Below are 15,220 nucleotides of genomic sequence, written 5' to 3' on the forward strand. Positions count from 1 at the left end.
ACACACAATATTAAGTTGATGTAATTACCAACATTATTATGTCAACACAACTCATCAAAATAATGTTTACCACTTTAAATAATTAATTAAATGAATAAATTAGAATTTTTATCTTGCAACCACAAATTTAATTAAGTTGTGGTAATAGGTCCCGGAATTACTTTTTAGAAAAAAATTGTGATTATTTCTGACGACGAGTTTCCTGAGACAACCGCTGTGTTATGTGCATAGGGGATATGCATGTATGTGTGTGTGCGTGCAGGAATGCACCAGAACCGGATTTAAAGTTTACTACTGATAATAGTCAATTAGCTATGGCCTAAAAATTTGAACAGACGTGTGGGAACATGACAGATTACAACAAACCTAGCACATTTAACATTATATATCTTTAACGACACCTGTCAAGATCAATGATTAATTTATGGGAAAGAATGTGTAAAATTATTCATTTTTAACCTTCACCTGTTACGATAATGACAGTTGGTGATGACCGTTAATGACAACTGTTAAGAAAATGACGGTTGGTGATGACCTTTGACCTACACCTGTCAAGACCATCCATCCATCTTCTATACCACTTATCCTTTTCAGGGTCACAGGGAAACCTGGAGCTTATCCCAGGGAACATCGGGCACAAGGTGGGGTACACCCTGGACAGGGTGCCAATCCATCGCAGGGTACAAGCCATGTACCCTGGCTGACCCTGCGCTCTGACCCCAACTTCCTGACATGCTGACGTATGCGAAGAAAAGAATTTCGCTGTGCATACGTATGTGATGAATGAAGACTCATTATGAGAAAACAACATTTGTTGTGTCAAGATCATGGGAAAATTAAGTGGTGATCATGAGAAAACAACAGAAAAAACATTAATAATGCATGGCCCCTTAGGGCTTCCAGAGACAGTTTTCAAAAGCAGTTGCAAACTCCATTTGTTGTGACATGATGCAAATGAAATTACAAATCCTGTTTTGTCTGGCAAATTTCAAATGGAAAGGTCCATTTACCATTGCATTTCGTATGTCTTACGAGTTATGATCCTGGCATATCAAAACAGAAATACAGCAGTTACCCCATTTGCTATTTCAATTCCTTGGATCGTACGGAGACGCTTTGCATTTTCATTCCCGATGCCTTGCAGAGAAACCTGTCAATCAGGGCTGGGGATGGGCGTATACTTTGGGGCGTGTTTGTATTTGGAAGTGACTTCACTCACAGTCGACGGCCAAGAAGTTAAATGTGCTGTACACATGGTTGTGCCATGCTTTATTTAAATATAATAAAGGATACATCTGTCGCCATTAGGGACAGGGAAAATGAAGGTTCATAAAGCCCTGAGGATTTCCCGACTGTTCCGGGAAAAGAATCAAAGCTTCGAGAGTGTCGGAAACAGCGCCATCTGGTGGTTCGTAAAAATTAAAGCATTGGGAAGAAGCCTGTGGAAGAAGATCAGTCTGATGAAGCAGCCACCGCACACTCCATAGATAGTTTCAGTGTTATGTGCACAGATCAACGCCTAACGTGTGTGTGTGTGTGTGTGTGTGTGTGTGTGTGTGTGTGTGTTGCATTTCTCCCTTTGATAAATTCATTTACCCATTAAAGTGTGGCAATAAATGCCGGTATGAATTAATTTAATTCACTATGATGTAACAGAAGAATAATGTACACATATATGACTAACAGAGTTGCACACTGTGAGTATTTTGCCTGAAATTATTTGTATTCTTCATATTATTTGTATGACTGTGTATTTAAAAATGCAATTGAATAAGTTTGAATTTAAATCATCCATTTTGACATGGACAAAATGATCCATTCATGTAAAGTGTGGGACTAAAATGTGAATAAGGACACGGTGTGATGGGATCATCTGGGTATTAAATCTGGTTATGAGATGCTTGTGCTTGTGTAAATGGCACACTTATATAACACTTTTATCCAAAGTGCCTTACACTGTGTCTCATTCACCCATTCACACACACACCAATGGTAGCAGAGCTGCCTTGCAAGGCGTTAACTTGCCCAAGGACACTTCAGCATGTGGAGTCATGCGGGCCGGGAATCAAACCGCCAACCCTGAGACAGTGGACAACCTTTACCAGTACTTCCCTTTGACACTGCAATGCCAAAGTGTATAAATTACCATCCATCCATCCTCTACCGCTTACTCCATTTCATTGGGAACCTGGAGCTTACCACAGGGAGCATCAGGTGGGGTACACCCTGGACAGGGCAGTCCATCACAGGGCACACAATCACATACACACTCCGGACACTTTAGACACGCCAATCAGCTACCATGCACATCTTTGGACTGGGGGAGGAAACCGGAGTACCCGGATAAACCACAGCACGGGGAGAACATGCAAACTCCACATACACAGGGCCCTGGCGGGACTTGAACCCCGGACCCTGTAGGTGTGAGGTGAACGTGCTAACCACTATAGACTCACCAATATATATATGTATATATTCACCAAGAAAAAAACTAAACAACAGAAACAAGTCGTTTGTGACACATAATTAGTGATGATTTAAATGTGACGTATTGATTATCCAACTTTCAAAGTACAGTACTCCTCACAAATCAACCAACCAGACTGAGCCAATGAGGACTCGTAAAGTAAGATCTGGGGCAACACGCAAAGGGAATCGCGCACGTGATTGGACAGAAAGTGAGGCTTCCCTGATAGCAAAAATTGCTGTGGCCTGGATCTGGCCCACACCTGACACTTTTATCCGGCCCACATACTGTGTGGAATGATGGCAATTGGGCGGTCCGCTCCTGTTTGCCAGAATTGGGCTGCAAGCAAGCCATAGCAATGCAGCATGTGCCACATTTTTGCTAATGGTGGCCCACATTTGTTTTGTGATATTTGGGCCATATTCACTATTTACCACAAGGGCCACTTTAGGGTCACATACAGATTACACACTGCCGTGAGCACCGCATCTTTGCCTAAAAAAGCCCACTTGTGATTTGGGATATCTGGGCCACTTCAGGTTCATATCCATTTTGTCTGGGCCAAAAGAAGGCCTGAAGTGGCCCACATCCGGATGCTATCTGGGTTCGATTGTCGTCGATCACGTGACTGGTACAGGGCTTCTCTGGAGATTGTGTTGCTTGCTCGATACGTGCTTCAAAGCTTCAGTGTCATATGTAACATCACTAGTCGCCATAAAACCAGAGACTTCAGATAACGTTTTCTAATAAGCTTATTGTTGCAATTGCGATCTAAGAAATACACTCCTATCATCAGGCAAGGTGGTTCTTCCTTTAACGGTGAATATTGTATTGAGGATTTGAGAAGATGAGCAAGGTGAAGTGATGTGCCATTAATTACCCTTGAAAACTCAACACACGTCACATCAAAATTCTAATTCCCAAAGTTAAAAAAAAAAGTGAATCCCCAATAAAATTTGAAATGAAAATGACATTCTCATCCCATATTTTATTAATTAAGGTCATGTTTCCATGCAAAACATGCTGCTTATTCTACACAATACATCCGTGGGGTGAAAAGTTGTGTTTAAAAGCCAACTTCTATGAGCCTAATGCCTGTTCCACACTGGATGCGTGAGCAAAGCAGAAGCAGCGTGTATTTATTTATTTTTTTGGCACCCATGTTTTTTTTTATTATTATTATTTTTATTTTTTATTTTTTATTTTTATTGAACATAATGAACATAATATACATTTACAATGGCATTCGTAAATGCAAATGAACGGGTATTAAAGCAGAGTACATATCAGTGTAAATAAAGTAGAAAGGAGTTAAAAAAAAAAAAAAAAAGATTTAAAGAGGGGTCTCTTCATTCCTCTTCTAATAAACCAACGTCTCTTCCCAACAAATTTCTGGTCCTTTTTAGTTTCCATACATTGCAATGATGGAAAGTAGTTACAAGTAAAGTCTCATTTAAATACAGAAAAATAAGGTTTTGTCTTCATACATTCACATTTATGAATAAAGAATGCGCCCAGAATCAACATTACATGAATGAAAAATTCAGTCTTTTTATCATCCAACAGCATTCCAAATATAATATGATTTCTCAAAAAAGTGGGCAGTGACTATATCTTTGTCTCCAACCAATAAGACACATTTTCCCAGAAAATATTTGAGTGCACAAATAAAGAAGAAGAAGAGAAAAAAACATGATCAGTTGTCTCTATGTCAACTTGACAAAAAGGCATTTTAGGTCAAAATTAAACCGGTGTCTTAAAAACCCATTGATGGATATATACCATTAAATATTTTTAAAATGGGTTTGCTTTAGGAGCCACTGGAAAACTAATATACTGGATTAGCAATTTCTGTTCAATTGGATTATCATAAACTTGTAAAATAGCATTATGGTATGGAAATGTAGAATACAATATAGAATTAAAACAAGAGCGAATAAGTTCGTTGGGGAGCACTGTCATGAGGTCATCATTACCATTAAAGAGAAGGGATGGGAGTTCCCCTGATCCATCTAGTGAGTTACCAGAAGTGTTCTGTATTAAGATTATGAAACTTTTTGGAATGGCATTTAAAACACGCTCAGATTGTTTGAGTTCATAATATAGATTATATCTAGTACTAAAAATCACTATCTGGATAAAATAAATCAATTATTCCAAATAGGGGTTTTATGTGGGGTGAAGTTATGATTATATAATAACTTACAATACAGAAAAAACCTGTTGGTGAAAAGAAGACAATTTGATTGGCAGTCTAGAGACAGTAAAAACATATCTCAATAGGAAATTAATACAAAACCAAAAATTTTTGCCCAAGGGCACTTCAGCATGTGGAGTCATGCATCTTTTCCTGGTTTGGCAATGAGCGTGATTAAACCTTGTCTCATTGAACTACACTGAACCTGTTTGCTAAATGCGGCATGTTCCCAGAAGTTGTAAACTTGTTGTACGAGCTCATCTCAAACGTATGAAAAGAATGCAATAGTAGCTTCTTTAATTGGTCACTGGAACTTCTGACGCCGGAATATGAGAAAATAGTAATAAAACATATAAGTTGAAATAGTTCTGCCAGAGCTCAGTAAAACCCGTGCGCTTCGCTCGCCATCTTGCCGGAAGTCGCGCTCATGTTAATAGATTAGAGCATTCACACTGTATGCCGAGGAGGTGGGCAGCGCATAGCAGAAGCAGCAGTGCCTATTTTTGCTGTAATGCTTGCTTGTGGAAACTGGCTAGTTTTACAGGTAATTTGTTACAGTTAAAATTACATCCCAACGAAAACTTTAAACCGCCGATGCATTATTATGCATTAGAGCGCCGATCCCAAGGCGCTCTAAAATGTGTTCGACTGTGAAGGAAATTATCTTATATCATGTATTCTCTTATATTATGAACTGCTACTGGGATTTCCATGTTGCAAATACCTATGATGAATGTATTCACTTAATTACCTCTTCTGATAAGCTGATCAATGCCATCCTTTATTATAGCTGACACATGTATTTTTCATACCCTGTGTGCTTGGCGTAACTGTCTGAACCTTTCTAGCACCCTGCACAAGCAGAACCCGCCCATGCACTGCTGCTTAACTATGTGTATAAATACTCCTGTTCTGCACGAATAAACTCGGATGTCTCTGTGAAAAGCATGTGTCAGTGTGTGTTCATTTAGACTCTCCAGGCGTGAACGCTCTGCGGTCAACCACACTTTCTCGATCATAGCACAGAACTAAGAGTTAAGATAATTAAAGGCTGAAGGCTGACGGAGGACGACTGAAAGACATAACCTGAGATACTTTTTATTCAACAAACTGAGACTGACCTCACTTCCAAATACAAACACATCCCATAATATACTCTTGACAGGTTTACTACTACTTACTACTATTGACAGGTTTCTGTGCAAGGCATGGGAAATGCAACTGCAAAGGGATCTGAAACTCCATTTGAATTTTGTCAGGCTCCGTACGCGACCCTGAGGAAGTGAAATGGGGTAAGTGCTATTGCTATTTTGATATGACAGGATCATAACTCGTAAGACATGGGAAATGCAATGGCAAATGGAAGTTGCGTTTCCATTTGAACTTCGGCAGACACTGTATGTTCGTGTAAGCGAAAACATAAACGATACGATTTGCATTCGCATTATGTCATATTATGTCACGCATAATTTATGCGTCCACTATTAGGAAACTAAATCGCAAATACAGTGTGCAATTGCTTTTGAAAATTGTCCTCAAAATACTTCCATACATAAAACTGCTTGAGGATTGTGATATGATCTATGCAATGACTGTACCATATACACTATATGGCCAAAGGCATGTGGACACATGACCACCACACCTATATGTGCCCAGTCCCAAAACCATGGGAATGAACACAGAGTTGGTCCCGTCTTTGCTGTGATGGTAACCTCCATTCATCTGGAAAGGCTTTCCACTAGATTTTGGAGCACGGCTGTGCGGATTATTCATCCACAAGCACATTTGTAAGCCCTGCTGAAAAAAAGCAATCAAAACCATTACAGAAATTCGAATGGTTTCTACTACAAACCATCAGCTAACCATTAAAACCATTATGTTATTGGTCCTTAATGGTATCCACTAGACATAACATGCCACCAATAGAAGGCATGAAATTAAGAGTATAGACCGAGAGGGAACATTACAGTTTCCGTTAAAACCAATACAATTCCCATTATATAACCATTAAATCCATTTTCTATCATCCATAATAGAATCCGTTTTCAATCCAACTTCTATGAGGGTTTATTATTATATTATATTATTATATAGTATTATTTTCAGCAGGGAGGTCAGGCACTGAAATATAATGAGAAGTGGGGTGAAGTCCCCACTTCTCAGTTGTCCATCAGTTCCCTACTGCAGAATCTCAGCAGAAACAGTAGATCATCTGGGTATTTCTCACCTACTGTTTTATGAATACTGAGAATTCTGACCTACTACTTGTTTGGTGTACTAATTTCCGCCTACTGTATAGTAGGGTAATAGGGATATCCGGACCCATCCCATGTGTTCATGGATCCCGCTTTGTGCACAGAGGTATCGTCATGCAGTGCCTTTAGTTCCACTGAAGGGATATCTTAATGCTAAGCACACAAGGACATCCTATACAATTGTATGCTTCCAACTTTGTGGCAACAGTTTTGGAGAAGGAACACATATTGCTGTGATGGTCAGATGTCCATATACTTTTGGCCAAATAGTGTATGTTACCCTGAAACTATTCTATTTTGGTTGTGTCACATGGTAGAAACTTTCTGAATTGAGCTGCACACCTTGAGCAGTTCAATAGTGATATTTGCTTTGAATAAATAGGTCTTAAATTTCAACCCCATTGAAAATAATGCAAAACATTAGCAATATACACTCATCAGTCATTTTAATAGGAACACCTATACACCTGCTCATTTATGCAGTTATCCAATCAGACAATCATACGGCAGCAGCACTACGCATTAAATCATTTAGATACAGGTCAAGAGCTTCACTTAATATTCACACCAAACATCAGAACGGGGGAAAATGTGAACTCTGTGACTCTCCCGACAGAGGCGTAACTACAGTGCAGGCAAGGCAGGCAATTGCCTGGGGCCCCATGTACACACACAAACATTAAAACCACCTGTCTGATACTGTGTACGCCCCGCTTGTGTCGACAAAATAGCTCAGACCAGATGAGGCATGAACTCCACAAGACCTCTGAAGGTGTTCTGTGGTATCTGGCACCAAGATGTTAGCAACAGATCCTGTAAATTGAGAGTTGGCACCTCCATGGGTCGGACCTGTTTATACTGATCCAACTTGCTTGACTGATTATTAACAAAGAGCTATATATCTCATTTCCCTCCACCAATTTACTGCTAAGAGAATGTTGTGAAATTATATATTGCAGGTTCCTGTGAAAAAAGGTGTGAATACGCATGCAACAGGGATAGGCGAATGTGGGAATATGCAGAGCAGGGTTGGGAGGGTGAATATGAAAGTAATGTAATCGGATTACTTTTGGATTACTTCAAGGTCACATATGTAAATAAAGTCAAGAGAAAAGCAATATGATCTAAAATACTGATTTATTTTGTTCTTATTTTAGAGAGAAAAAAACAAACAAACAACATGTTCAATGTTTGGATTTGTTTTAAGAAAAGAAATCAATAAATAAAAGATCACTGTCCCTGATGCGGGGTCTTAATAGCGTTCAGAAAAATGTTACTATCAATGCAGACTTTAAAAACTTTAATACACTGAAAAAGACACACTATTAGCACTATTAGCATCACATAATAATAATAATAATAATTATATATATATATATATATATATATATATATATATATAGATAGATAGATAGATAGATATATATATATATATATATACATACACACACACACACACACACACACACACACACACACACACACACATACATACACATTCCTACATTCTGTTGAATGTCCATGGAATAAAATAAAATATTAATAGTAACTTCTGCCATCATTTACACATTTGAATGATCACGTAATACGAGGCATGATATGTGATAACGAAATAAAATATGACCTTATATGGGCATAGGCATTGTTTTGACTCAGGACAGCTGTCATTTGCTTCAGCAACATGTTTTCTGAGAGTAGGCTAATGGTTTAGAGGCAGGAATTTGGCCAATAGTTGCTGCAAGCCTTTTATAATCGACCAATTGCTGTGTGAGGAGGCGGGAATTACAGAGACGGGTTATAGCAATGCAAATATGCATACACATGAACCGAACTAGCTTCATTAATCTCTTCAGCAAAATCATCAACTTGCATACTCGATCTTTTACCTACATGTTTCTTCAAACAGATTTGTCCTGGAGTAATTGAACCGCTTCTAAATATAATAAATTTTCCCTTAGCACTGGCTATGTACCTAAATCATTTAAACTAGCAGTTATTAAACCCCTGATTTAAAAAAACCTGACCCCAACCCTTCTCAACTGTCCAGCTATATAGACCTATATCAAATCTCCCCTTTTTCTCCAAGATATTAGAAAAGGTTGTAGCACAGCAGCTATGCTCGTACTTACATAGGAACAACATTCATGAAATGTATCAGTCAGAGTTTAGGCCTCATCACAGCACAGAGATAGCGTTAGTTAAAGTAGTAAATGACCTACTACTGGCCTCTGATCAGGGTTGTGTCTCCTTGCTTGTGTTACTTGACCTTAGTACAGCTTTTGATACTATAGATCAGGGGTGCCCAATACGTCAATCGCGATCGACCGGTCGATCGCAAAGGAAGTGCGGGTAGATCACCATTCAAAAAAAAAAAAAAATAGATGTTAGCGTTGATGTACAGGGCAGCCAGTCTGAGATCTCGTCTTTTCTCTCACCACGCGTGTGTGATCAAACGTGCCAGCGCTAAAGGCTAGCGAGCGAAATCGTAGGGAGAGGACATTTTTCAGCCTTTTAAAGACTTCATTGACGAAACCCAGCTCCCAGTGTGCAAATTGATATCAGTCAGCACGGACGGTGCGGCCGCAATGGTTGGCAGCGCAAATGGATTCATTGCCAAGTGCAGGGAAGACGATGCTTTCCCTGACTTCCTTAACTACCACTGCATAATACACCAACAAGTCTTATGCACAAAAATGCTAAACATGAAAGAGATCATGGATGTGGCAACAACGATCGCCTGTTCTGTACGTGCTAGATCACTTCAAAGACGACTGTTCCGTGCGCATCTGGAGAAGGCAGACTGCGACCACTCTGAGCTCCTGCTACACACTGACGTGAGATGGCTTAGTAGGGGTAAATTCCTGCAGAGATTTCGAGAGCTCTGTCCGGAGATAAAGGAGTTTCTTTTTGCTGTTAAACATGCAGAATGCACCAACTCAATGATGATCAGTGGCTGCTGGACTTGGCATTTTTAACCGATCTGACCAACATGTTAAATGAGCTTAATTTAGAGCTGCAAGGAAAAGACAAAATCGTGGTCAATATGATCAGCGCAGTTAATGCCTTTAAACGGAAAATGCAACTTCTGTCCTCAAAGCTGCAGCGCCATGATTTTGGGAACTTCCCAAATCTCGCGTCAGATCTGGAGACGCAGCGGAAGGCTTGTGCGCAATTGAACATTGCACGCTACACGGAGCAGATTGACAGCTGTCGGTCAGAGTTTGACAGACGCTTTCAAGACTTTGCTTTACTGGAGCTGGTCGCTACATTCATGTGCTACCCATTTAGAGACAATGTTGAGGTTGATTCACTCGCATCGAAAATTGCAACGCTTTTTCACCTGCACTCGTCTGAAGTGGAGGATGAGATTTTGAAACTACAGACTGACATTCAGCTGAAGTCCAGGGATCATGGACAGTTTTGGAACTTACTCACAGGGGAATGGTACCCAAACATGAGGAAATGTGCAACCTCCTTGACTGCATTATTTGGCTCTACTTATTTATGTGAGTCAGCCTTTTCCCACATGAAGATTATTAAGTCCAAATACCGTTCCACAATGACTGATCATCATTTGGAGGCCTGCTTGAGGCTGGCTACCAGCAGCTACTGTCCGGACTATGCAACCCTGGCTGATTCTATTCAGTGTAAGGTAATGACCAAAAATGTACTGAATTGTAGTGTGCCATAAGGGCTCATGCAGTTATCCAAGTTACATGAACATTATTGTGTGTGTATATATTTGAAGTATACTCGGTATATATATAAATAGATATATGTTTCGCATTTTTTGTGTAGGTAGATCTCCTTGACTGGTCCTGTTAAAAGTAGCTCGCAAGTCAAAAATATGTGGGCACCCCTGCTATAGATCATACTATTCATCTTGATAGACTAGAAAATGATGTTGGCATTAAGCCCTCTCCTGCTCAGGTCTTATTTGACAGATCGTTATCAGTTCGTAGATGTAAATGTCGACTTCTTCACACATACCAAGGGTTTTAAAAATTTGGTGTTCTACAAGGTTCTGTTTTAGGCCACTGCTTCTTACTTTATATATGCTACCTCTAGGTCAAATTATTCGTAAACATGGAATTAGCTTCCACTGTTATGCTGATGATACACAGCTGTATGTTTCAGCGAAGCCAGATGACAGACAGCAGCTTAGTAAAGTTGAGGAATGTGTAAAGGACATTAGACATTGGATGCTTATTAACTTCCTCTTACTTAATTCTGACAAGACAGAACTACTTGTACTAGGACGTGTACCTAGAAGTAAGCTTTCTGATTACACAGTAACTCTGGATGGACTTTCTGTTTCATCATGTGCAGCAGTAAAAGCCTTTGGTGTCATCACTGACTCCAGTCTTTCATTTGATGCTCATGTAGATAATATTACTAGGATAGCCTTCTTTCATCTCAGAAATATTTCTAGATAAGAAATATATTGTCACTACATGATGCAGAAATATTAGTTCATGCTTTCGTCACCTCTAGACTAGATTTCTGTAATGCCATACTGTCTGGATGTTCCAGTAGGTTTCTAAACAAACTCCAGTTAGTCCAGAATGCAGCTGCTAGAGTCCTAATTAGAACCAGAAGATACGAGCACATCACCCCGATCTTATCAACACTGCATTAGCTCCCAGTGAAATTTCGCACTGATTATGAAATACTATTATTAACTTATAAAGCACTAAAGGTGCAGGCTATTTGTTGGTATCTTGAATAGCAAAGGCTAAAGCAGGGGGAAGAGCCTTCTCTTATATAGCCCCACAGTTATGGAACAGTCTTCCAATTAGTGTTCGGGACTCAGACACAGTCTCAGTGTTTAGGTCTAGGCTGAAAACTACTTTGTTTACTCAAGTTTACCATGACTAGACTTTCTGTTACGCTAAGCACAGTCCTAACACTCTCTTCGCTCCCTCTCTCCTTCTGTCGAGCCACACATGATTTTATGGTGATGCCAGAGACCCTGATCCTTTCTGCTTTCCGGACCGGCCTGATCCATTCGGATGCCCTGCCTCTGGATGGAGCTTTCATCTCCTCCAATTCCAGATTGCTGGGACTATGGCTGCTTCTAAGGCCAAACAGACCATTAAACTGTAATGAACTTTCCTTTACTTTCACACTATCTGTTGTTACCCAGATGAGGACGGGTTCCCTTCTGAGTCTGGTTCCTCTCAAGGTTTCTTCCTCTTAACATCTTAGGGAGATTTTCCTTGCCACCGGCACGCTCAATTGGGATAAATTCACACACTTAAAATCTGTATCCTGTGTTTATATGTTTCTGTAAAGCTGCTTTGAGACAACGTCCATTGTAAAAACTGCTATACAAATAAAACTGAATTGAAAATTGAATATTAGACCATAAGCACATCATACTGAAACTAAAGCCGAATCCCGGACATATTCTCAAATTTAGACAATTTTTTTAAGGTCTGGGAAAAAGTGGACGTATGGTCACCCTAATAAAGGCATTTCAGAGAAGAATTTGTGTTCATTTCTACCAAATTAACTTTGTACAAAATTAATTTGCGCATGCACCAGGAGGATGCTCATGTGAGTCACGATGGCGAGATAGAACCAGAACTATAATCAAGCAGCTGTCTATACTGTGTTCTGCCAAAATAATCATTTATTTGGTTTCATCCACCCATCTTCAACCACTTACTCCTTTTCAGGGTTGCGGGGGAACCTGGAGACTATCCCAGGAAGCATCAGGCACAAGGTGGGGTACACCCTGGACAGGGTGCCAATCCATCACAGGGCACAATCACATACACACTCATTCATACACTACAGACACACCAATCAGCCTACCATGCATGTCTTTGGACTGGGGGAGGAAACCCCCACAGCACAGGGAAAACATGCAAACTCCACACACACATTGCGCTGGCAGGAATCAAACCCTAGACCCTGGAGGTATGAGGCAAACATGCTAACCACTAAGCCACCGTGTGCCCCTATTTGGTTTTAAATGAAAAATAAAAATGTAATCCTGATAGTATTCCCATTTTTTACAAAATGTACCTGCAATCTGGTTCGTTTGTTTTTTGACGTAACTGTAACGGATTACAGCTACCAGTTTTTTGTATCCTGATTACGTAACGCCCTTACATGTATCCTGTTACTCCTCGAAAAAGTCACATACAAACACATGAAGAAGGTGTAAGGAGGATAAAGACAGAGTAAGAGTAAAGGTCAGGAGTCAACATTTCTATTTTACTTTTATAATGGTTACCTTTCTTCCCCCCAGACAATTTCCACACTCATTACTCGTGAGTCCAGTAGACCCCAACACCATTTTTGTAATATAAATGTGTAGGGAGGGGCACAGTGGGCACTCAGACACTCACAGGAGTGTCAGGTTAAAATAATAACTGATAGTAGAATTCTTCTTTCACTAAACCCTGACAGTAGGTCTCACAGACCCAAATACCATTCAAGGGCTAAAATAACCCCAACCTTTTTTTTATAAGAATGTAGGTCGATTTGTACACCTGAGCTCAGAGCAAGTATGAACAGTTTGGCTTACAGCAGATGTCCAAATGTCTCTTTTCAGACAAAGTTGCAGCTACTATGTTTTACTTCTCCTCGCCTTGTGCCTCATGCCCCCTGGGATAGGTTCCAGCTTTACCCCGACCTAGTAAAGATAAGCAGTACAGAAAATGGATGGATGTTTTATCTCTGCAGAGTAGCACTTTCTTTACTGGATAAGTAAAGCCCATGTATGTTATCAGTCATGGGTCTGTTGTCACAATCCCAATTCAGCAGGTCTGCTAATCGCCTGCTTAAGGTCACTCATGCAGATGATTAGCAGAAGAGGAGCCATTGGCCTGCCCGGGAATCAGGCGGTGGATCACAGTGATGTCATATGTTTAACCAGCTTGTCATTGTCCTATCCTAAAGTCCATTTTAGTTCTGGCTCATTTGCTGTCTTCCTGTGCTTTTAAACAGTGGAAAATCAAACACACAGAGGCCATGTACCACAGGGATGCACTGCTTGGTGCAGAACAAGAACCTGTACAAATACATAACATTTGTGATATACAATACTGCATGGTAGCGTTAGCTCATTTTTGCTGTAATCACAATAAAGACAGACTGTATTTATCATCGACAAAATCGGTAATCTAATAAACTGTCGGTTTATTGTACATTGTAGGCTATACATCAACAATATAGATAGAGTAACCAGGAAAATAGTCATTGCTATAATATTTGTATGTTTAATTGTAACACTCATGTTAGGAAACATTCATGCTTCTTGTATCTTTCCAAAGTAGGTTTTTGTAAGAGTGTCCTAGTTTGTATTCTCTCAGGCTAAGTTTTAATTGATCTGGATCCTGACTGCTCTGTCTGACCACATACACCGACTGATTCTCTCCAAAATCCATCATATCCTATGACATGTACATTTACAATGGCTGTGGACACTAAGGGTTCTTTCGCTGGTTAAGTGTTCCAGATTCATGAAAGGGTTCTGTTTTTATTTATTTATTTATTTATTTATTTATTTTTACAGAACCTTTAAGGAATTCTCCAGAGGAATAAACCGGAGAAGCTTGTACAGAGATGGAGCCTTTTGTTATTCTTCTAAGAATGCATGTCTTAGGTTAACTTTGGTTTCTGAGCAAAAAATGTGGAATTAACTCATAAAAAGAGTGTACCTGTAATGTATGTACAAATGAGGCAGGATGCAAGTGCAGGTGCTTCATGTGTGCTTTATTCAGGGCCAACCAAAAAACATCATCAAAGTCCAGGAGGGGTGTGTGTGTGTGTGTCAATACACATGTAGGCAATATCCATCCATCCATCTATCCATTTTCTGTACCACTTATCTTACACAGGGTTGTGGGGAGCCTGGAGCCAATCCCAGGGGACTCTGGGTATGAAATGGGGGACACCCTAGACAGGGTGCCAACCCATCACAGGGCTCAATCTCACACAAACATGTACACGTGCACACACACACATGTACACACAACGAACAATTTGGAAATGCCAATAAGCCTACAACGCATGTTTTTGGATTGGGGGAAGAAACCGGAGTACTCTGAGAAAACGTGTAAACTCTGCAAACAGAGGGTACACAAAAACAGGGCTCAAGAGTCACACAAGGATAATACATACTGTGTACAAAATCAAATATCAGCCCAAGTTCAAAACCAGAAAGTACTCTGAAACAGTACTCAAAGAATAAGGCTTGACATTAATGTTACAAAAACATGTTCAGACTTTGCATTAAAACAAAAGATCCAGCATGGTATATGTGTACTAAAATCGGTGACGGGA

This window comes from Ictalurus punctatus, chromosome 4, assembly GCF_001660625.3.
Source record: "Ictalurus punctatus breed USDA103 chromosome 4, Coco_2.0, whole genome shotgun sequence".
Lineage (NCBI taxonomy): Eukaryota > Metazoa > Chordata > Actinopteri > Siluriformes > Ictaluridae > Ictalurus > Ictalurus punctatus.